We start from the raw sequence: 22,531 nt of genomic DNA, 5'->3' as shown, positions 1-22,531 counted from the left end.
CAGAACCAAACAGGGATAGCAGGAGGAGGTCTTCTGTTAGCTTATGCTTAACTTGGTAGTTGGCAAAGTTTTGAATTTCAGACCTTTCATGGCTCTTGACAAGGGGTACCTTCCATTTTCCATTTATTTAGTCTTTAAGTACAGACATAGTATCATATCTGATTACATTACTGAGATCACACAATGATTTAGAAATGCTTTGTACTGTCATAACTACTAGTGACACTAAGTCCACAGAGCTTGGCGACCACAGTAGGGCATGTCACCAGCTGCACACTGGAAACTCAGTGGAGCCATTTTCTATCTTAGACACATAAAAGTCAAAACCTAACCTATTCCCTTGTTATCCTTTTTGGTCACAGAATCAAATTATTTCATGGTAAAAATATAGAATGGTACAGAAAAAAGACTCAACTTCACTATGTTCACACAACCCATCATAGCACCAGGGAATGCCCTCTATGTTTTTGTGTGTTCTTCATGTATGTACAGAGACCATCAGAGATATATGATCATGTTTATCTTGGTAACAGTACTTTATCATTGCATATCATTGTGAATAACTTCACAGAGAAGTACTTCATATATGTTGTAAAGCTTCAATCTATTTTTATTTGTTTCACTTAACATTTTTCATTTACTATATTTTATTCATGTTTTTCTCTCCTGCAACTCCTCCCAGACCTTTCCCATCTCCCTACCCTCCCTATTATAATTTCTCTCTCTCTCTTCCTTTCTCTGTATCTTTTTATTATAAAACATAACAAATGAACAAACAAAACAAAATAATAAGACAAAAAATACCAAAGAAACAAAGGCCCATACTTTTAGAAGAATTATGCCTATGTGCTGAGAATTTGAGAGTGATGTGCCAAAATTACCCCAATGAACGTCCACCTATTTGGCAGAGAACCCACGCGTTGGACCTGCACCTCTGCAAGAGCTAAGTGAAGATCCCATTGTGTGACATGCAGGGACTTCAACTAAGGAAAAAAATTTCTATGCAGTGGAGGAGTTTTCCTCCTGCCATTTTCTTTCTTCTTCTTCTCCTCCTCCTTTTTCTCCTCCTTCTTTTCCTCCTCCTCCTCGGCCTCCTTCTCCTCCTCCTTCTCTTCCTCCTGGATTCACTTTGTAGACCAGGCTGGCCTCAAACTCACAGCGATCCACATGCCTCTGCCTCCTGAGTCCTGGGATTAAAGGCATGTGCTACCACCTAAACAACACAGGATCTCATCCTCCTGACAGTGACACCCAATCCCATGTCACTTGACCACCAGCGTCTTAATTGCCTTAGCTGAACCTTCTCTTCTAGTTACTAGAAAAAGATTAGCTCCCCACTCCAAACCTTTCCAGATGACACTGGTGGGACTTGATGCCATGATCTATTCAAGAAGCTGGGGTGCAGCTCATATTCTTATCTATCATTGATTCGCCTTGGTTTCTTGTCTCTCCATGTCAGAAGAAAGCAAATGAAGCTTATTGAGATGTTTGAGGAAACTTGGACCAGAGAGGATCTTGGAGGGGTATGGGAATTTTGTTTTCCCTCAATACTCCCTCTTTCTTGTAGGGTTTCTCCTCCACTGGAGTGAGATGTGCAATCTACCACTGTCTAAGCTCTATGTTTAGCTCAAGTTGTCCTTCAGTGTGTATACTTTGGATTCCTGGGGATAATTCGTGTATGACATGTGCCCACAGTGCTATTTCTCAGGAAGGACTATAGTATGTATCACTTGCCTCCTCCCATCTTCTCCCCACCTACAGCTTGACCTGGGCGATCTGTCATTGTTGCTGTCTCTGTCGTCCCTGGAAGACAAAAGTGTAGAGCCCTTTGCTTTTACCAGGTTGAACTATGAATCCAGAATTTCAAAGCTGACTGACTGCATAGGATCTGATGGGAAGAGAGAGGGAAAGTGGGAGAAAGAAGGCAAAATAGCAAGGAGATAAACGAGAAGTTTCTTTTAAAATATTTTAAAAGAAAGCACCTCTCCCAACACACACACACACACACACACACACACACACACACACACACACACACACACACACATGCATTGCGCAGTCTGTTTTGTGTTGGCCAGCTACTCTTGGCCATGGGGACTGCCCTGGAGCATAATTGATACACACAGTGACACTCCATTGAAGAACATTGATTTTCTCTTTCTCAGCAGGAATCAATTGCTTCCTGGTTAAGGGTAAAGCTTTATTTCTAATTACCCTTCCCAGTGTTGAAATATTGTTTTGTTTAAGCCTCTACTGATTTTGTGTGTGCTGTCATAGCCTCTGTGGCTTCATATATGCATCAGTCCTGGAAGACACAGTTTCCTTGAAGTCATTCATCACTTCTGGGTCTTACATTTAAAAATTTATTTTATTCATTTATTTTATGTATGAGTGCTCTATCTGCATGTGCACCTGCAGGCCAGAAGAGGGCATCATATTCCAGTACAGATGGTTGTGAACCACCATGTGGCTGCTGGGAATTGAACTCAGTATTTCTAGAAGAGCAGACAATGCTCTTAACCACTGAGCCATCCCTCCAGCCCACATTCGTTTTTTAAAATTTTGGCTTCCACATAGATTCCTGAACCTTAAGGGAAGGAGTTTGATGGAGATCTCCTATCTATGACCTAGTGCATCAGCAAACACGAGGAAATAGAGCTGTGGTGCCTAAGTAGAGCTGGGGTGCCTCCACCCCTATTAACCAGGTTTTGGATGGTATTCTACGTGCAACAGGAGGAGTAAAATAATTATCAGTATCATTCAGGTACAAACGCTGGGTCCTTACAGTGACCTGTTCGTAAGATATACTAGTGAGATAGAGACACAAATGTTATTGCAGTAACCACCCATGTTTTGGTTGGACTTAAGCCAACATCATGAGAGGGAACCCATAACTGATATTGCTAAAGTGGCCATGAACCTGAGGCTATATAGGTCATAGGCCCTAGGAGAAAACCTACTACTTTTATTCTGCAAATGGAATAGAGGATAAAATAACTTCTAGTTATTCATTGCCACTCTTATAGATCAGTACCCCAGTCAACCCTCGTCAAAGAAGCTTCTCCTTACAGTAGGTGGGGAATAACATGGAGACTCACAACTAGACAAGACACGCAGAATACCTATGTTTTTGTTTTCTTTTATAAATACAATCCCATGGTTCTACTCCGGTCTTGTGACAGTGAGTGTAGATTAACCAGTGTTAGTACTTGATTCCTTTCATTTGAAATTAATATTAAAATTATAACTATACACTAATAATGTATAATTTGTATGTACAATTGCAAATGTACACAAAATATGGGATGATTAAATTAAGCCAGTTGATGTAGTTGATATGTCATAAATATTTAAAGCATTTTAACTCAATGTCTCCTCTGTCTCATGATATTATTTCCCATTTTTCTTTTTTATACGAAGGTAATTATTTATTTCCCCAGACACTTTCTGTTCTCTGTACTTCTTGCTGCCTCTGAATGAAAATGGCCACACAACTTGTTTTGTCCACAGATGAATAAACAATAATAATATAATTTCTGAACCCATGCATTAATAGTCAGCATATACACACTGTATCCCCTTCTGTTAAGTGGTGGCAGTTTATATAGACACAGAGACTATTAGTTTTGCTCCCCCAGTGATTAAAATGTTTACTACATTTCTACCATGTAAATCATGTAAGCAATAAAAACCTTTGATGCCAGAACCATTAGAATCTGCTAGTTGTTTATCACTTTGGTATAATCTAGACTATTTCTTATTTTTTTCAGTGTAGCCACTTTTCGCCATAATCTCCTTAAAAGTGCTAGAATGCAGAGACAGCTCAGGAAGCCTGTTGTAATTACTGGAGATAGTAAATCTAGGCGGAATGACTTCTTGTGATAAGTTATCTTCCATCAATATTTTAAATAGGAGTTATAGCCGTTTTTAGTTATAATATGCGTGAAAACAATTAGTATAGTTAACCTTTACATTTCTAACCATTTGTTTAGATGTTTAATATGGTGTGTAGATATTCTCTGTCTACTTGCGATGCACCTCAGAATTTGCAAGGACAAGGTAAGATTCTGTTACCTTTATTTTTCAAATAATCAGGGATACATATATAGAGAACATAAGTCCCATTTTGTGGAATATATGTAAATTTCTATGACTGTATATAAAAGTTCTGTTCTCATTATTGACTTCGTTAGGTCCCAGCAGTAGATTCTGTATTGTGATGTGCATTGTTGCTTTGATTAAGAACTGTAAGCTGGACCAGTAAATCATGCCAGGCCTGAGGGATGGAGAATCTTGACATTTTCATGCAAAAGGACCAACAATGTTAATGCATGAAATGGCCTTTGTCATTCACTCTGAACAGGGCCATACTCAGAAAGGTTGACGTAGGGAGTTGGAAGCCTCTGACATCACAAGTCTACTCATATCAGCAGCTCCCTTTGCTCTCTCTCCATGCTTCCCAGTGACCTTGGCCACAGAGCAAGCACTGCTGGTTCAGTGGACTTCCTAAAGGTAAGGACCACCTGTGGTTGTCAGCTTCCTCTCATGTTCCTCATGGGTCCTTAACTTTAGGGGGAAAGAACCTAAAAAAGAAAAATCAATTTGTATTCAAAAGTAAAAATAACTTAAGGAGATCTGTAGAACTATTCTTCTGAAATGTATATTTAAGGCCTTCAATGACAAGCACCAAAGGGTTCTCTATTAAGAATATTGCAACCACGACTTAAATTCCAATCATTATGATTGAACATAGCAGTAAATGTTATTTTTCTTGTTCACCATAGTAACTTACTGTTTTCACCACTATCAACTTTTTCACTTTTGTCACCTATGCGTGTGTGTTGGAGAAAGTGAAAAGGAACCCCAAGTCCCCTACTGCCACTAACATTATAAGCACACGAGTTTAGTCTTTCTATAAAACAATATTTTAACATCTACCCCTTAATGGTGATTATGATCAGCTAATTTTATGTACAAGCTTTAAACACTTAGGAGGAGATATTCTGGAATAAATATTTGCTTCACATTCATCTCTTTCTTAATCTAAATGCATGCTTAAAATGCAGGTGTACACACATCCATTTACCTTTCTTCTGTGCTCTGTAACTATTTTCATTTATTAAATATCTCCGCTGGGCTTAGCATCTCTCTAGATAATGTTCTTAGCATCTGTGTTCTGATGAGAGTGACAATTCCTCCCTGATGAAGGGTACATGACTGGTACACAGATCCCCTGACTCTATCCTATCACCAGCAGCTCACTGGTGTCTCTGTAGTTTAGAATTTGTCTTTCTAAAATTTATCTCAAAGACTGATTTAATTTAATATATCAGAGAGAGATTTGGTATGATTTCAGTAGTTTTAGAATTATTGTATAAACGCTTCCACAATAAATATAAAAAAACTCCACAATTCCATATGTGAGTTCAAATACCAACTTCCTTCTTGCACATTTACAGATTCTGCTTTATCTATAAGCTGCAGAAACCTAACTTTATGGCTGTGGAACTTGTTTCCCAGTTTCCGGGAGGACTTCCTTACTTCTCACATGTGAGTTTTGAAAAATCTACCTTTTACTAGTTATTCATGTGTCCATTATTTCATTTATTAACTAAGCAACTATGAAAAGTAATCAGATTCTCTTGAACTGAGGGAATAACATCTTTTCCCCCTCCTTAAAGTATAGTGAGAGCTACCTAAGTACAGACTTTAGCAATAGCGCTTTAAAACACTACAGAAAATGACTATTAACCTGTGTGCAGTGATTGCTCATTCAACTAACTCTTAAGGTTGATTGGTTACTGTTCACTTTATTTTTGTTTCAGAGGAAGAATAGAATAGACATATTAAGATTTTGTCTTCCATAAGTTTTCATACTGATTTAGGAGATAAAGAGTATAGAAGAAGCAAATAATTAGGGTGAATTGGGCAGTGTAGCAAAGAATAACAGATTTTTGTGTGTAATATCTGCAGAAGGAAGTTATTGAATTTATTTACTCCTGAGTATTACATGCCTATGTCTCCTCTACTTTAACATTTTGAATTTTCAAAATATAAATCATATTTGTTAGTTATTTATTTTTGCTTGTAAATACTTTACAATGAGGAAAATTTTAGGTTGTTGATTACAAACTGCCACAGCCTATATGTAGAAGAGTGCTAAGAGTGGTGACAATTCACAGTTAAAAAGTTATGGCTAAATTTTTACCTGTGGGAGCCAACACTGTATCATGTACACTGATGAGGCAATCTATACTTAGAAATAACAGGCCAAAACCTATTAAATAATTTTGCTTTAATACTCTCTTTAAAAAGCAAAACTACTTCATTACTTTGGTTTCTAGGGGTTTAGAGTACCCCAGACAATTTTATTCATTCTAGACAATTTTCTTCATTCTAGACCCAGTGTCCCAACCTGTAAATTATTAATATTTAAGAAAACGGCATGGTGTTCAGTGTCACACATGAAATGCAGTTACTTTCTCAACATGGAAAACTATTTTGGAGAGGCTTTCATTTCAAATTAGTCACCTTTATCTACTGTCTTCTTTTAGTCATCACAAACTTCTGGTGTAGGTTCCTAGAGAAACAGACACATGCACAAGACAGTTAAATACACACACACACACACACACACACACACACACACAATTTATGAACTAAAATTTAATTCTGAAGCAACCCAGCTACAAAACAATCCAAGTGCAAAGTGAGGGTGCTGTAGGACTTTAAGTGAAGAGACTATCAGGCTGCAGTGTAGCCCAATGATAGAGAAGGAACTTCACATATAGAAACTATCTCTTGTGTCCATCATTAGCACCAAAATGGACAGAGATAATCAGTGATATTGCTATGAATAAAACCAACAAATAGTGATGTAGTACCACTTTGAGCACTGTACACACATTTACACAAGCCATATATATGTACAAATATATGTGTGTATGTGCGTGTGTGTGCGTATATATGTGTGTGCATATAATACTCAAAGTGGTGCTCTATCAATATTTGAATTGTGTGTGTGTGTGTGTGTGTGTGTGTGTGTGTGTGTGTGTGTGTGTGTGTGTGTGTTGTTCTGCTTACATCTGGATCACAGTTTATCAATGAGGGAACCTAAGGTAGTGACTCAAGACATGAGAAGGGGGAGGCTAAGACCGAGCAGAAATCAGAGAGGAACATTTCATATGGCTTGTTTGTTGTCCATGGCTTGATCAACTTGTCTTTTTTCCTCCAACTCAGAGCCGCCTGTCCAGAGGCAGCACCACCCACAGTCGGCAGGGCCCTCCCACAGCCCCATTAATCAAGAGAATGCCCTCACAGTCATGTCCACAGGCAAGTGTGATGGAGCCAATACCTCAGGGGAGGTTCCCTCTTCCCAGGTGATTCGATTTCTGTCCAGATGACATAAACAAACCAGCACCATGAGGGAAATACAAACATGGAGGGGGAAGTAACTGGAGAAAGGTCACATGGTCGCAAAATTTGGATTTGAACTCAGGTCAGCAACATGGTAGGACATCATTGATGGACATTCATGAAGCAAGGTAGATTACTATATAGGGGATGCTAACTATCAGAAAAAATAAAGGAAATTAGGAAGAGTTCAAGTTCATGTTAATCCAAACTTAAATGTACAAGTTGAAGAATTGCTGGTTGTAATTTTTATGGAACTAAGATATTATTTAAGATGAATATGTAAGAATAAGGTAAATATATGAGTTTTTCTCTTCCAGACTTGCTTGCTTCTGAAATCGAAAAGGATTATTAAATGAATGTGTGATGCTGACTGTAGGCTGATCTATACTTATATGAGTCTTAATCACCCTTTAGTCAGTAGTGTATCATCATAACTTCACATTCTATAATTGTGATTCCATTATCATGAGTAACATAAAAGTGAAAAATAAGTTTGAGTCTTGTTCTTGAGTTTCAGCTCGGTGTCTTCACTCAACTATAATTATCTCTGACCATCTGACCTAGTCTTTGTATTTTGCCTTCTTAGAGAGTTTTTCTTCCTGTACTCTTCTTGGTTTAATGAACTTCTTTAGACAAAAACTCTAGCCTCCTTGAACTAATACAATGCAGTCAATCATTCGGGGTATGTCAACAACTGCACTCTGACCTACAAGCTCTTTGACTTATTAAACTTGTCAAGACTTTTAGCAGAGCCAAATTTTTGTCTTTTGTAAAATCCTAGCTATTCTTAGTAGATTAAAGTCTTTAGAAACTATTGTAGAAAATCTTTTTTAATACTATAAGTTATGGGTAAATGGCTCCTCTGTTAGGATCATTTTTTCTGAAGTTGAGACCTGGGGAATAGAGTTATCATTATTAATGGATTGTAACAGAAAAAAAAACCCAAATACAAGAAAAATGGATAAAATATAAGGTATAATTTGGGGCGGGGGGAGGCTTTTCTGTTTGCCTGCTATAGATTCCAAATAAAGAGACAGAGATGTATTAAATTTATTAATAATCTTTAGGCTCTATAACTGAGCAGATATTAAGCTATTACAACCTGCTATGCTGGTCTGGCTACTTCCCAGACACATGCCCTGTCCTACTTGCCATAGTGGTCCTGCCTCGGCTGCTTCTGATCAATCAGGTCAGTCCTCACAGCCATTTCCTTTATCTATCCCTTCTTCTTTCTTCTCTCCCTTTTCTTCTACTCCTCTACATTGTGGTCCTTACCTGAGAACCCTCACTGGCTTGGAAGTCCATCCTCTCTGTCTTCTCTGCCCAGTCATTAGCTGTTTGGCTTCTTTATTAACCAATCAGAGATATTTGAGAAGCAAAGTTTACACAAATTGATCAATGAGAGTGACAATGCCCACATCTAGACTGCAGCCAGATCTTGGGGCGCAGAATTCAGCATCTGGATAGACAATGCACCAAACTAACCCCTAACATCTCCCCCTTTTAGATCAATAAAAGGACTTTTCTATTATAAAAATAAACTATATACAATAAGAACAATTATAAAGCAATTATGAAAACTAACTTGTAAGAATTACATTCACAATGTCCAGCCCATTTGTATTTGGCAACTTAGGAGAAAATATTCTACTATCTATTCTATCTTGGAGAGTTCAGATTTCTGTATTCAAATCACTTTCTATCCTAGCTTTCATTTATCAATGTAGGAATTTATTTAGTAGTAAAAATATCTTTTTAAACAACTTAACCTTAATTGTTGGACAATAACTATTTAACCTTTAACCCCATCAGAGACTTGAGAAGGAATAACTATTACCTGAGTATATAGGAAGTGCAGAGCGAGCAACTTAAAAAATGTAGAAATGATAGAGACAGCTCGATGCCTGGACAGTCACTCAAATTTCTCTGAAACATTAGGGCATCATCTTTAGCCTTCTGGACCAGTATATGACAGAGGTTTTTGAGAAGCAGAAATTATGAAGGAGTGCCTACCTTGTCTTGGCAAAGCTTGGTACTTAAACCATTTGTCTGTGAATCATTTGTCCACAGATTGGACAGACGATGTCTGTAGTTGTAGCAAGTACAGTTTCTTTCTCAGTCAGTGGCAACCTTGCCACATTTGAAGCAAACTCCATATAGAGGTTCTTTGATGGCCATCATCTTCTTTGAAGTAGGACACAGGTGTTGAGAGGAACTGAAATATCTTACTGTCAAAGAGATGTTTTATTAATAAAACATCTTTAAATGCCATATTCTGTGGATCTATGAGGTTTTTGAAAATAATATATCTATCTGAATCTGCAAACATATCTAAATAGACAAATATTGCTCATATTTATCTATTACTATCTGTTCAACCCAGGAATCATATTTCTGTAATTAATTAAACTAGTATCTAAAATGACCATGGGTTTTGTTGACTGACTGCTAACTTGCATACCTTAATTATTCTAAATAGTTTGTAATATCAATTTTCAAAAGGGCTAGAACTTCACACTGCATTTTTAAATGAGTTGCATGAGTACTATATATATTTTTACAAGCGTTGAAGCATATATACAATATGTGTACTAAATATAAGTTTAAACTTGGATCAATATACAATAATCTATACCAATGTAAAATATTGGTAACTAATAGTTGCTTTCTCATTTAAGAGTAAATTCAATAATCTACCATTTTATGCTATTATACTTTTATCCCTCATTTTAATTTTCATCCCTTCTCCTCCCCCTTCCTCTTAATAGTATATAAGAGAGGAGGAATGATAGAAGAAAGAAAAAGAGAGATCCCTGAATCTAACCTTCTTTATTTTGTTTTCTCCTAGATCAAGACCAATAACAAAACACAACCATTCAAACAAACAAAACCCATCCACATCATTTTCTTGAAATATGGCATCATATTCTTAAAATTGTTTTCTGCTGTTTTGGGGGTGATGTTTCTTTTGGGGCCCTTAGAAAATTGGGATACTGGCAAGTCTTAGGAAGATTATGACATTTGGTATCCAGTTTGTGTGCTGTGAAAGTTCAGGGATATTTGAAGTTCTGACTGGAACAGTCTGATTCTGGATGATCTAGCTGCCCATATAGAAGTTTCTCCTGATGTATACTTTTCAGGAAACAGTTATTGGGGCAGTCTGTGAGGCTCAGTCAAGCTGTATGCTGGAGTAAATATGTCTCAACATCTCACAATCTCACATCTCATCATCCTCAATGGTCAGTCTTATCAGAGTTGCATTAATGTCATTAATGTCTGGTCCTGCTCCAGTTTTTTGTATGTTTGGGTTTTTTGTTTTGTTTTGTTTTGTTTTGTTTTGTGGTTTTTGTAAATATATAAAATTTCACTGGACACACACACACACACGTATGGGATGTACAGTGTGCACAATTTAGCTGAAAGTGGTTTTCTGCTCTTTGTTTGAGCAGATCCAGACAGCAACCAGATCTTGGGGCACAAAATTCACCATCTAAAAACACAGCACACCACACCAAACTCCGGAAGATGGAATATAGGGTTACACCACAAGAGAAAAGTAAGAACAACCAGAACCATAACAAAGTCCATCCAGAAGGACACATAATGGAATAATGGCTTCCCATTCTAAGAAGATGGGCATAGAAGCCTGAAGGGTGTGACGAGAAATGGAAGAAATAATGCAAGAGAAGAATTCTGAGACACAATGACTTTCTAAATTCTGAAGAATGCCATAGATTCTTTGGGTCTACTGAATTATAACATCATTTAGTTGGTTTATTTTATGCTCAAAGGGGTGAAGGACTAAATGCTAGTGTTTCTTCTTTATACTACAGCATGGGTTGGAATGCATTTTTTTCCAGTTGAATTTTACTAGAGCCTTATATTTAAGATTTGACATGCTGCTAGAGCAGGCAGGCACAGGTTGGTACTATGAGTGGTTGCTTGGTTAACTTAGCTGAGGTGGGATGTGTTTCAGTGAATTTTCCTCTCATTATGGTCCCAGGATTAGATTAGACACAGGAAATATATGCCTACCATTTGGGAAGAAAAAGTAAAGCAGCAGATTTTTGTTTCATTTTTAATCCCTTGGAGACTAGTGTTTGAGCTTCTTTGGCAAGTCACACATCATTTATGATCGGGTGACCCGCCTTGTTAGTTTTTAATATTGCAAGGTACAGAGTCAGGTGCCCACAGGGCAGGACTTTGGCCCAAAATATTGCTGCAAATATAAGAAGGAATATAGAATCAGCTGGCCACTTTTATATATGGTAAAGAACTGTGGGAAGAAAATTATCGGCCCAGAACTTTTAATTCTCTGTTCAATATCTGGAGACAAAGCAGCAATCTCTAGCGATAAAGAAAACCTAGGTCTGAAACTGCATATGACTAAGTTCAGTATAAGGCAAACTGCACTGACAGTTACATGGGATCTCATTGGCTCAAATCATAACATTTGATTGGAAGGAGAAATTTCCCAGAAATTGGGTTATATGTGATTTTTCCTTTGAGCCTGAGGACAGTGAACCCCAGTGCTCAGCGAGGCTCTTCCTTCAGCAGAAACACCTTGCTCCTCTCCTGTCTGAGGAAGTCAGTGCCTATGCTTGATGGATAGGAAGCTCTCCTCTGAACTGTATTCCTTGCATGGTATTCTGCTCATCTTGAAGCTCTGAACATAAAATTTCCATGGCTTCTAGGCCAGCACCTTAATTCAAGTTCTGGCAAAAGTTGAGTGAGGCTCAATGTGTGGACTCCTTGGAGGAGGTACATGTTCCAGCAAAAGAATTGTACGGTTCTGTGTAGGGCTTTGAAGTTTACCGCCTGTGTTGTCCTTGGCTGGTGCCACAGTTTGAGCGGGACCCCTGGGCCCAAATCTGCCTATCATAATGTTCTTCTTGTAGGTTTCTAGGATCCTCTGGATCCTTCAACTTTGCCATTCTCCTACGCTTCTCTCACCTAGAGTCCCAATAGAATGTCTTCCCCTCTGTCCCAGTTTCCTGGTTAGTGAAGACTTTCATGGGACATGCCCCTTGGGCTAGTATGCAATGGACAGGATCTTCTCCACAGTTGAGTGGAGAGTGGGGTCTGACTTTCACACCTACTCTGGTGCCTCATATTTGACCACATCCCCTGAATGGGGAGACCTGGTGGCACTCAGAGGAAGAATAGCAGGTTACCAAGAAGAGACTTGATACCCTATGAGCATATGCAGGGGGAGGAAGTCCCCCTCAGGAACAGTCATAGGGGAGAGGAATAAGGGGAAAATGGGAGGGAGGGAGTAATGGGAGAATACAAGGGATGGGATAACCATTGAGATATAATATGAATAAATTAATAAAATAAAATTTAAAAAAGAATTGTACGGTTTCCCATGTGTGCTCCAACGTCCTAATGACTTGAGTGGCTTCTCAATGAGCTGGGGGGATGGTGGGCAGGAATAAAGCTACTTATATGTTTTCTAAACAGTAATTATGGACTTTATTTACTTACTGATTTATTAATTTTTAATTGCTGATGATCCTATAGCCTCATACATCCTAAGGAAGCTCCATGTCACTGACTTGTAGTCTGATTTCAGAATGCAATGATTGTTAAGTTGCTAAGAATTTTTCTAACAGTTTTTTGTTGGTGAAAACATACAGGTATGAGACTGGGGAAGTTGAAGTGTACCCCCTGGAAATGGACAAAGAGACACTTTGTTGGAGTTCTTATATCGGTCAGGGGCAGAGCAGCTAGCAGTCCTTTGTTTATTCTAGTTTAAAGCCTGGTTTAGTGGCCAAAGATGTTTTATGCCCAGGGCTTATAAAAATCAAATAAACAAATAGGGCAAAGCAGAGAAGGAGGAAGAAGAAAGACAGTGACCTATGGATTGCTATGCTACCCAGGGAACTGCCCTCCAGTGCATGGCACAGGTGGGCCACAGACACCTGCTTGCTGACATGCCAGGAATCACCACAACACTCAGCGAGGATAGAGGATGTCAGTCAGGGGCCTGCTAGCCCCATGGCCAGCCTGGAGTGGGAGCCATCATAATATGTGAGTATGTGGTGGTCAGATGGGAGAGAAAGAGAAGAGGAACAGTTTGAATGTTATGAAGAAAAATGGAACTAGAGACTTGCGGGTGGAAAGGAGTCGCCTCTTATGAGTGGTCAGCCTTGCCACTTGGGGTCATGGTGACATCCCAGTCTGAGCTGCTGCTGAGAGACCTGTCTGAGTCTGCAGCTACACAGCATCAGGGGTCAGTGTTGATGGCTGTGTCTCCTACTGGCAGAGAGCATGGGAATGTCCCTGGTCAGGACAGCAGATGGGGACCACGCAGATGTCAAGGGTCTGTGTAGAGCTGGCCCGCCACTCACTAGATGCAGAGCTCTGGTAAGCAGGCTTCATCTCCCACACCTGGTCACACTCCAGAGATTGGGCCCTGCACCTCTTCACAGCAGTGCTGGCCCAGGTGGAGGGTGTACAGGGGAGCTGTCCCTGAGGGCAAGAGCAAGAGAGAGCTGGCCTTGCCACTTGCCACTCATGTGTAGTGATGTGGTGTTACTGTGGTGGTGATGCTGACACCAGATGTAGAAGGAGGACATAGCTTTAATGACACGAGAACTAGAGAGCTATCCCTGTCCCTCATTGGCTACAGGACTTGGGAGAGCTGGATGCTGCTTTTTGCCTGGACAACACAATAAAGCTGACCCGACGGTGAACATGAGGGTGAGCCAGCCCCTAGAGCGAGAGTGTGAGAGCTGATGCAGGCCTCACAGACTGTAGCCCTTGAGAGAGTGGAACCCTCACCTTGACTGGGCAGCACAGTGGAGCTAGCTCTAGAGGGGTGTGTGTGTGTGTGTGTGTGTGTGTGTGTGTGTGTGTGTGTACATGTGTGCCAGCCCCAAGAACATGAGAACAGCCAATCCTGCATTGGGTGGCCTGGCCAGAGCAGTGCTAGAGAGCTGGCCCTGGAGGTATGGATAAGGGAGAGCCTGGCAGGGTTAGGTACCAACTCTGCTACCACTTAGGCCCAGATCCAGGCCTCTGAGATGGGCCATCACAAAATCTATATCATCTGAAAATGGGTGGGATTTGTGAAAGGACCAGTTTGCTCTTCCAGAGTTGCAAGATCTCCATGACACAGGGCAACAGCAGGATAACTGGGGGAGTCCCATTGAGAATCCAATATTGATGGTGTCATAGAAGCCAGACATCTTGAACCAGACTGATGACTCCTTGCAATGAACGTTTGCAAGTGAAGATGTATGGACAGAGGGATATACTGTGGGGCACACTATAACAGCTGTTATGATGAGATGTTTTCTGTGCTTTGTTTTGTTGTTTTTGTTTTTATTATGGGGGTAGGTTGCATGGGGAAAGTATGGACGTGAAGGGATAGGAAAATGGGTAGGACTGCTGTACATGATGTGAAACTCACAAATAATCAATAAAAAGCTAAAGAAAAATGAAGTTAAAAGTCCTATAATTATCATCAGGGTTGAATCTCTGATAGAGATTGTAGGGTTTCTTTTCTTTTCTTTCTTTTTTTTTTTTTTTTTGTTGTTGTTGTTTTCTGAGACATGGTTTCTGTATATAGCCTTGGCTGTCCTGGACTTGCTTTGTAGACCAGGCTGTCCTCGAACTCACAGAGATCCACCTGCCTCTGCCTCCTGAGTGCTGAGATTAAAGACGTGTGCCAACACGCCTGGCATTCACTGTCTCTCAGTCCCTTCGTCCATCCACACAGCTCGCAGCACAGATTGAATTTCTTTCCAGATTCGCCCTGATTGTTGATTCCTTCTCAGTCCTGTCTCCTCTGCCTTTGGTCTTTCTGGCTCCTATCTTCATGACTCCTTATGATTATGAGCAGCATAGTTCAGCAACACAGTATAATCTTTACACTTAAGATATTGAGTCTTATTTGCAGTGTAGTGTGTTGACCAATACTGTGAGGTAGAAGAAGCATGTGTTTCTGGGAAGCAAGATGTGTGTGTTATTAATACAATTCTCAAAAAATGTACCAGAGTTCTTTCATTACAGGCTTACAAAAGCCTTTTCAAAGTAAAGGACCAAGTTTTATGCATCTAGATTTTTCTATTACAAACAAATACAGATAGTATTTGATGGTAATTTTTGCATCTGAGGGATGTACATCTCATTTAGCCATTTTACTGCAACTGTTTGTTGAGGAACCCGGGAAGATCTGAGTTTTAGATTGACTGCAGAACACCAATAGACACACCCCTCTGAAACACACCTACCCTGCCATGTAAGCGGCTCTGCTCAGTATATCCAGTGGTGACCGAGGAGACAGAGGCGGGTGCTTTTGGGTGGCTCCCATAGGCAAATCACATTGCACACCAGTAGTATTTTGAATTCAAATTTGCTAATAATCTCTTCAGATAATTGTTATAATTTTGAGAAATTGCTGCTGGCTTGCATTGGAGCCTAAAAGAGACAGAACTCTTGGCTGTGGAATATCAAATTTTTCTGTGAGCTAATATTCCAGTTATTAAGTGAGTGTCATCTATATCATTGTGTATTCATTTGTAAAGATAGCAATTCTTTATCATAAAATGGAAGAGGCACATACAGCACTGAACCTGAACTCTGAACAACACAGGCATTCATGCTTTGTCTAAACTCATCTGACTAATACATTTCTGAGTGGCCCACCTGCCAACAGCAGAGCTCAACATAAAATTCATGAGAAATTCTTTTTTTTTTTTCTTTCCTTTCTTTTTTCCCCCCCTTTGATTATTCCATTCTTTACCTGATGGCAGATTGACTATATTATACAATTTACATAGCAGTGGGTGGGTGGGTGGGGCTTAGAGCTTCTGCCAAAACCGTTATTCACAGAGTTACAGGACCACTATTCATATTATGAAACTCTATTGTCCTAATGAAGGGACCTAATATTGTGCTACATAGAGTGCAAGACTAAGTCCATTCTTAGGGAATAATTCATTATTCTCACCAAGCCCATCTTCAGGCTGAAGCAGCTGGCTTGGAAGAATGGTTTTCTGGAAACTGAAGAATGTTCCAGTTAACTGTGGCATTTAATCTTCCATATATGATTTTTTTTATAAACTACCATTCCATATTTGGAGCTTTGTCTACCATAACGAAAAATTAATGAGTCTGAGAATGACATGGAGATGAGTCTTAGAATTCAACTTTTGAACTCATAGACTAGAGTTTTCCTTCCTTTCCCAGTGCACTTTATTCTTTTGTCTTGTGGTCAGAGTAGTGTCAGAGAGTGTTACATAGAGCTTCTGCTAGGCAAAAACACATTTAAGTACCTTAATTTTTTCCCTTAGTGTTTCTTTAAAAAAATTTTGTACATATACATTTATACTATTAGACATATATACAATAATCTACCTACAGCAATAAGAACCACAAAACAACCAGGAATTATATAAATGGTACATTCATAGTGTTTTGGCTCTTTGTACTTGGCAGCCTTGAAGAAAACATCTTTCCTATCTTGGTGCATATAAAATTCTGAATGTAAATCAATATCTAGGAGGTTAAAATGTTTTTAGGTCTTGATAGATGTTTTAAGTTGATAATAATGAGATATGATAGATCTCGATTTACATCAGGATTTTAGTACTTTAATTTTTATCACCCGTAGTGATTCAATCTCACTAATTGAACATTTGAAAGATCTCTACTGAATTATTAAATTTACAAAATAGAGCTGAAGAACTCTGAGCTTAACTTAAAAAATAATGTTTAGTATATTCTACTAAAGAAAGGAAAACACAAGATACATACTAGGGAAGGAGATAAAAATGACAAAGACATCAGTCAGGAAGAGGGAGTGAACAACTTGATTAATGTGTGTAGGGTTGACCTTCATACTTCTGTTTCTCCAGAGTGATTCTAGACCTGGAAAAGGAAATATCTTCTTTCTCAGCATGAGAAAGTTTCCCACTGATCAAAGTGGAACAATTTGAGAAATACTAATTTTTTATATTGGAAAATGCCAGGGAAAAAGTTTTTTCTTCATTTGCTTTTGCTTATTCATTTGTTTCCTAGTTTCCTTGTTGTTGTTGCTGCAATAAACCATAAACAAATCAATTTAAAGAGAATAAAAAGGAATTATTTGGCTTGCCATCTATACATCTTTAAGGGAAGCCAAGGCAGGGCCTAGGGGAGGACCTGAAACAGACCGCAGGCGAATGTTGCTTACTGGCTTGCGTCCTTTAAATTTTTCAGTTACCTTTTTTATCCAGTCCAGTCCCAGCTGGCCAGGATAGCACAGACCACATTGCGTTAAGTACTCATCTATCAAATTGCAATTAATAAAATTATTGATTTATTAATTAAATAATTAACTGTTAATTAATTATTAATTCACAGGGCAGTTTGATGGTGCCAATTCTTTATTTGAGGTTCTCCCATCCCAGGTCTCTACTTTGTGTCAAGTTGGCACAGCACATTTGGTACTTTCAAAACTGGCAAATAAGAGCAATAAAAGCAAATCAACACAATGTTTTTCTCTGGCTGTGTTGTATAATCTAGCCACTAAGTGACTAAACAACATAAGTTAAACTTTTTATTTTATTTTTATTTTTATTTATTTATTTATTTTGGTTTTTTGAGACAGGGTTTCTCTGTGTAGCCTTGGCTATCCTAGACTTGCTTTGTAGACCAGGCTGGCCTTGAACTCACAGCGATCCACCTGCCTCTGCCTGCCAAGTTCTGGGATTAAAGGCATGTGCCACCACACCTGGCTAGTAAAACCTTTTAATGAAAGGTTTTAGCTACTTAATGAAGGTAGAATATATTTTGAGTATTGTTATTCTGTAACTTCTACAAAGTAAGTGAGATAGAAATTCAATATAAGCAAGCTTGCCTGGTATCCTGTTAGGCACATATAATCATCTTTGATGTCCTAAGGGACAGACATCACCAAACATGAGATATTTCAGCTAAAGATGATCCATACCATTCATACGAACAAGTACCTAAGTATATAATAGTAAATTATAAAGCCTGTGTTCATGAAATATTTAAAACAAAATATAAAATAACAAATTTATAAAAACAAATAATGAAAAATACAAAAGCACATAAAATTATGTGGTGGGAAGAGCTCAGTCAAAAGAAAAACTAAAGTAAAATGTAGGAATTTCTATGGAAAAATTAACCATTTTTATTAAAAAACAAAACCAAAACATAGAGAGAAACATTGAGTCAAAATCATCATCACTCAAATCAATAGCCAGTCAATATTTTAGTAATAAAAGAATATACCTTTAAAAATTAAGTTTTTTTTCTGTAAGTGAGACAAAATTTTATTAATTAAAAACTGTCTTAATTAAATGTTTCCCAAAATCTGGCATTGAAGATTGAGAACCTTAAATATCTTTAAGATATTTGATAATACCTAGAAATTACTGTTAATCATATTTTATATAATGAAACAGTATGTGGTTATGCTGAAAGAGTTTTTGAATGCTTTCTAAATTTATTTTTATTGTTTTGTTTTGCATGTATACATGCTTTGTCTGTATGTATGTCTGTGTACCATGTACATACCTGGTGTCCATGAAGGACAGAATTCTCTACCACGGAAGGCACTGAATCGTCTAACATTGGAGATAGGGATGATTGTGAGCTGCTACATCCTGGGACCTGAACCTGCATCCTCTAGAAAAACAGACAGTGCTTTTACTTGCTGAGACATCTCTCCAATCTCCTGAAAAAGACTTTGTATCTCTGAATTTTCACTTCATCATTAGCAGCACATCCTGAAATGTAGAATTTACAAGTTTAATTTCTAGGATGTAAAGTAAGGATATGTTACCTAGATGGCATAGTTTCTGAGTGTGGTGCAGGTGGAACATTGACGGTGGTAGAACTTTTCCTGGGTAGGAGGGTCTTTCTATGCAGCCTAGAATGAAGCATCCTAGATGTTCCCAGATTTGCCTGCATTTCACTCCATGCTAGCAGAGGAATGCAACCCTTGCTGATTGGATTTTGAGTTACTATTTTAAGTCATTATGTTCATTTGTTAAAAGTGGATTCATTCAAAGGCAAAAAGAAAGTGTTTTAAAAACAGACGATAGATACATACCATCTGAGTAAAGACAGAGATAAATGTGCGTTAGAAAAATAAGCTTATTATTTATTTAACATCTCTTCATTTTATCTCAGAACTATTTCTTTAATTTGGATAGTTGTTTGGCTAGTTAGAGTCATATTTTTTATACTTGCTTTTCAAATTTATCTTAAACAGAATGCAAATTTTGTCAGGGGATTTTATTTCCTAGAATAAATATACGTTTAAAAATATATATGGTTGATGCATGGTTGGAACTGCACTCTGTGCCTGAATTTATATCGAATAAGTAGGTAATTTTATGATCATTAATAATGGTTGTAGCTATGCAAGCCAAGACAATGATATGGGTAATTGAATCTCATGCTTCAAAGCACAAAGTGATTGCTATCAAGAAGTCAGGGGAAAAATGTCTTGCCCCAATGTAGAACATTATACATTCGTATCCTTAGGAAAGGGAGATGAAAAAGATCATCTTTTCCCGACACATGAGGGATTCTGTGCACTAGGACATCTTATTGCATAAAACAACGACATTAGTTCTGCATTAAAATGTATTACTATTTCCTTTCAACTTACGTGATACGTGGGACTATGGGTAATATCATGTCAAAATGATGCTTATGTGACCAGCAGGTTTATTTTTTCTGGCACACTGAACATGCAAAATGAACAATGACCTGAAAGATCAAAAAGTAGGGAGGCAGAGAAAGGGTGGAGGGACAGAGAGATGGAGGGAGAAAAGAGGCAGAAGGGATGTAACAATTAAAGGAGAGGGCCAATGTAAATGGAATTAAGACTTTCTTTAAAGTTGATGTATAAAAGACAAGACCAACGAGTAGAATCAGAACAAACGGGTACTAGCACTGTCAAAGAGAAGCAAGACTGAAGACAGACGTTCAGGTCATTTCAGAAAGGACCACCTATAGGTAGAAACTGAGTACTTTTCTTTTACCCACTAACAGCCCCTGTGGAACAACATCTGTGCCACTGGTCCTTTAAACCAGGGCATCACCTTGGTGGCTTATCCTGAGAGTCCACATCAGTCTTCCCATTACAGAAAGCTCAGTACACAAAATGCTTGCTGACATTCATGTACTTAATGGACTCCTCTGATGCACACACTATGCCCTAGAACCCAGGAGGAAATATATAAAATGGTCTCCTCCAATTTCTCTCCAGATGCCTACCTAATTTATTTTTCTCATAGGATGCAAGGCGTCATTCCAACAGTGAGCTAAAGTTGGCGTTATACAAATTACATTGTTTAAGCAGCTTTGCCAATGATAGTGACGTGATTTGAACCCTTATCTTTATTACTTGTGTCTTATTTTGTCATTGGTTCAAACCCTGGAAGGGAAATAAAAGAATACCTTAGATTTCCAATGCCAAGGACTACGAAATTCAATTATGCAGTTACCCACCATGTGTCCTCATGCATCTAACAGTTTAGTCATCTAGGCCATCTTTTTATTTTAAAGCTCAAGTATTATGTTTCTTTGAAGTATTTAATAAACTACCCCCTTATCTGATTGGGATAAAGATTTAAAATGTAGATGAGTTAAGACCAGTTGCTTTTGAAATTTGCATCTATTGAAAGACCAAATACACTGAATTAGAACTGACTACTTATTTTTATTTAATTTATTTTTCACTTCTTATAGTTAACAAATCTCTTTTGAAGAGAGACAAACTTTCATCTTTGTATTTTCAGCTGCTAATGTAATACTTTGCTTTGAAAAAATGCCGCCTGAAATCTGAATGCCCATAATATTAAAGGTCACATCTAGGTCTATGTGTATGATGCTGTATATTGCTCATCAGGAACAATTAAGAAGGTGGCAGTGCCCCTGCCTTACCACAAAGCTCTAGAGAGCTGGTTCTTTTACGTGACTACTACTAAGGAAGAGAAGGTTGAGGTCACATTTGTCATCAGAAGCCTCTTTGAGAATCATGCACAGGTTCCTCACAAAGCACCAACAGTTCTAGCAGAAATGACGATCCTTGGCATTCCTATGCTGCTTCTCTGTTTATCCTTCTGAGTCCCTCCTGTCTGCCTCCCTACCTAGGGTGTTAGCTGCGCATAGAAGTGAGAGTTGCACCGGGCTTCAAGATGTAAAAGGAACTGTACGTTTCTATGATGATTTTTAAATGTATTCAGTTCACATGTCTGCCTCCTCTCAAGTCCTAAAGCAGTTAACATTCTGTACCAGATGAGTTCATCATTGATTGCCTGCTTTATATTTGGTAGTGTTCACTAATTGTTTCTAATATAAAAATCCCACTGCTGTAAATAGATTGTATCTTCCTAGAGTGTAAGATCTTCCCCGTATTCCCCACGTCCTGGAGTGTAAGATCTTCCCCGTATTCCCCACGTCCTGGAGTGTAAGATCTTCCCCGTATGCCCCACGTCCTGGAGTGTAAGATCTTCCCCGTATTCCCCACGTCCTGGAGTGTAAGATCTTCCCCGTATTCCCCACGTCCTGGAGTGTAAGATCTTCCCTGTATTTCCCACATGTCTATCGGCTCCTCTAGTTCTAGCACAGCTTTTGAGAGCTCTTCGTAGTTTATGAAATATTTTCTAGTGTATTCTGACATTTAGTTATCACTTTAAACCTGAAATTTTCAGCATTAAAATATCCATTTCTATAGTTTAGGAGGCTGAAATTCAAAAACGTTAAGAGATTCTTTTTTTTTTTTTTTTTTTTTTTTTATAACCACTAGTCAAGTAGTAGTAAAACTGGAGTTAAAGGAAAGGCGGACTCTTTTCTATAAGCCTGTGTTTTGGATACGCCTTTCATCTGAAGATAGAAGAAAATGAAGATAAAGCAAAGAGAAGTAAGACATGGACATCAGTACGTTTTCATTATGCAAAGATCCCTTGATTATATGGCATTTTTCTCAATAAACATATTACATGCAAAATGACATTTAATAATCCCAATCCATAGATGTATAGCAACACGATGTACTATAGAGTCTCCGACCTTTAACCTTGTGACTCCTGGCTAACTGGCTGATTGCCATTGCCCTAAATCTTGAAAGAGTATGATACCA

This window comes from Acomys russatus, chromosome 20 (genome assembly GCF_903995435.1).
Source record: "Acomys russatus chromosome 20, mAcoRus1.1, whole genome shotgun sequence".
NCBI classification, from domain to species: Eukaryota; Metazoa; Chordata; class Mammalia; order Rodentia; family Muridae; genus Acomys; species Acomys russatus.
Note: the sequence above shows the minus strand (reverse complement) of the source record.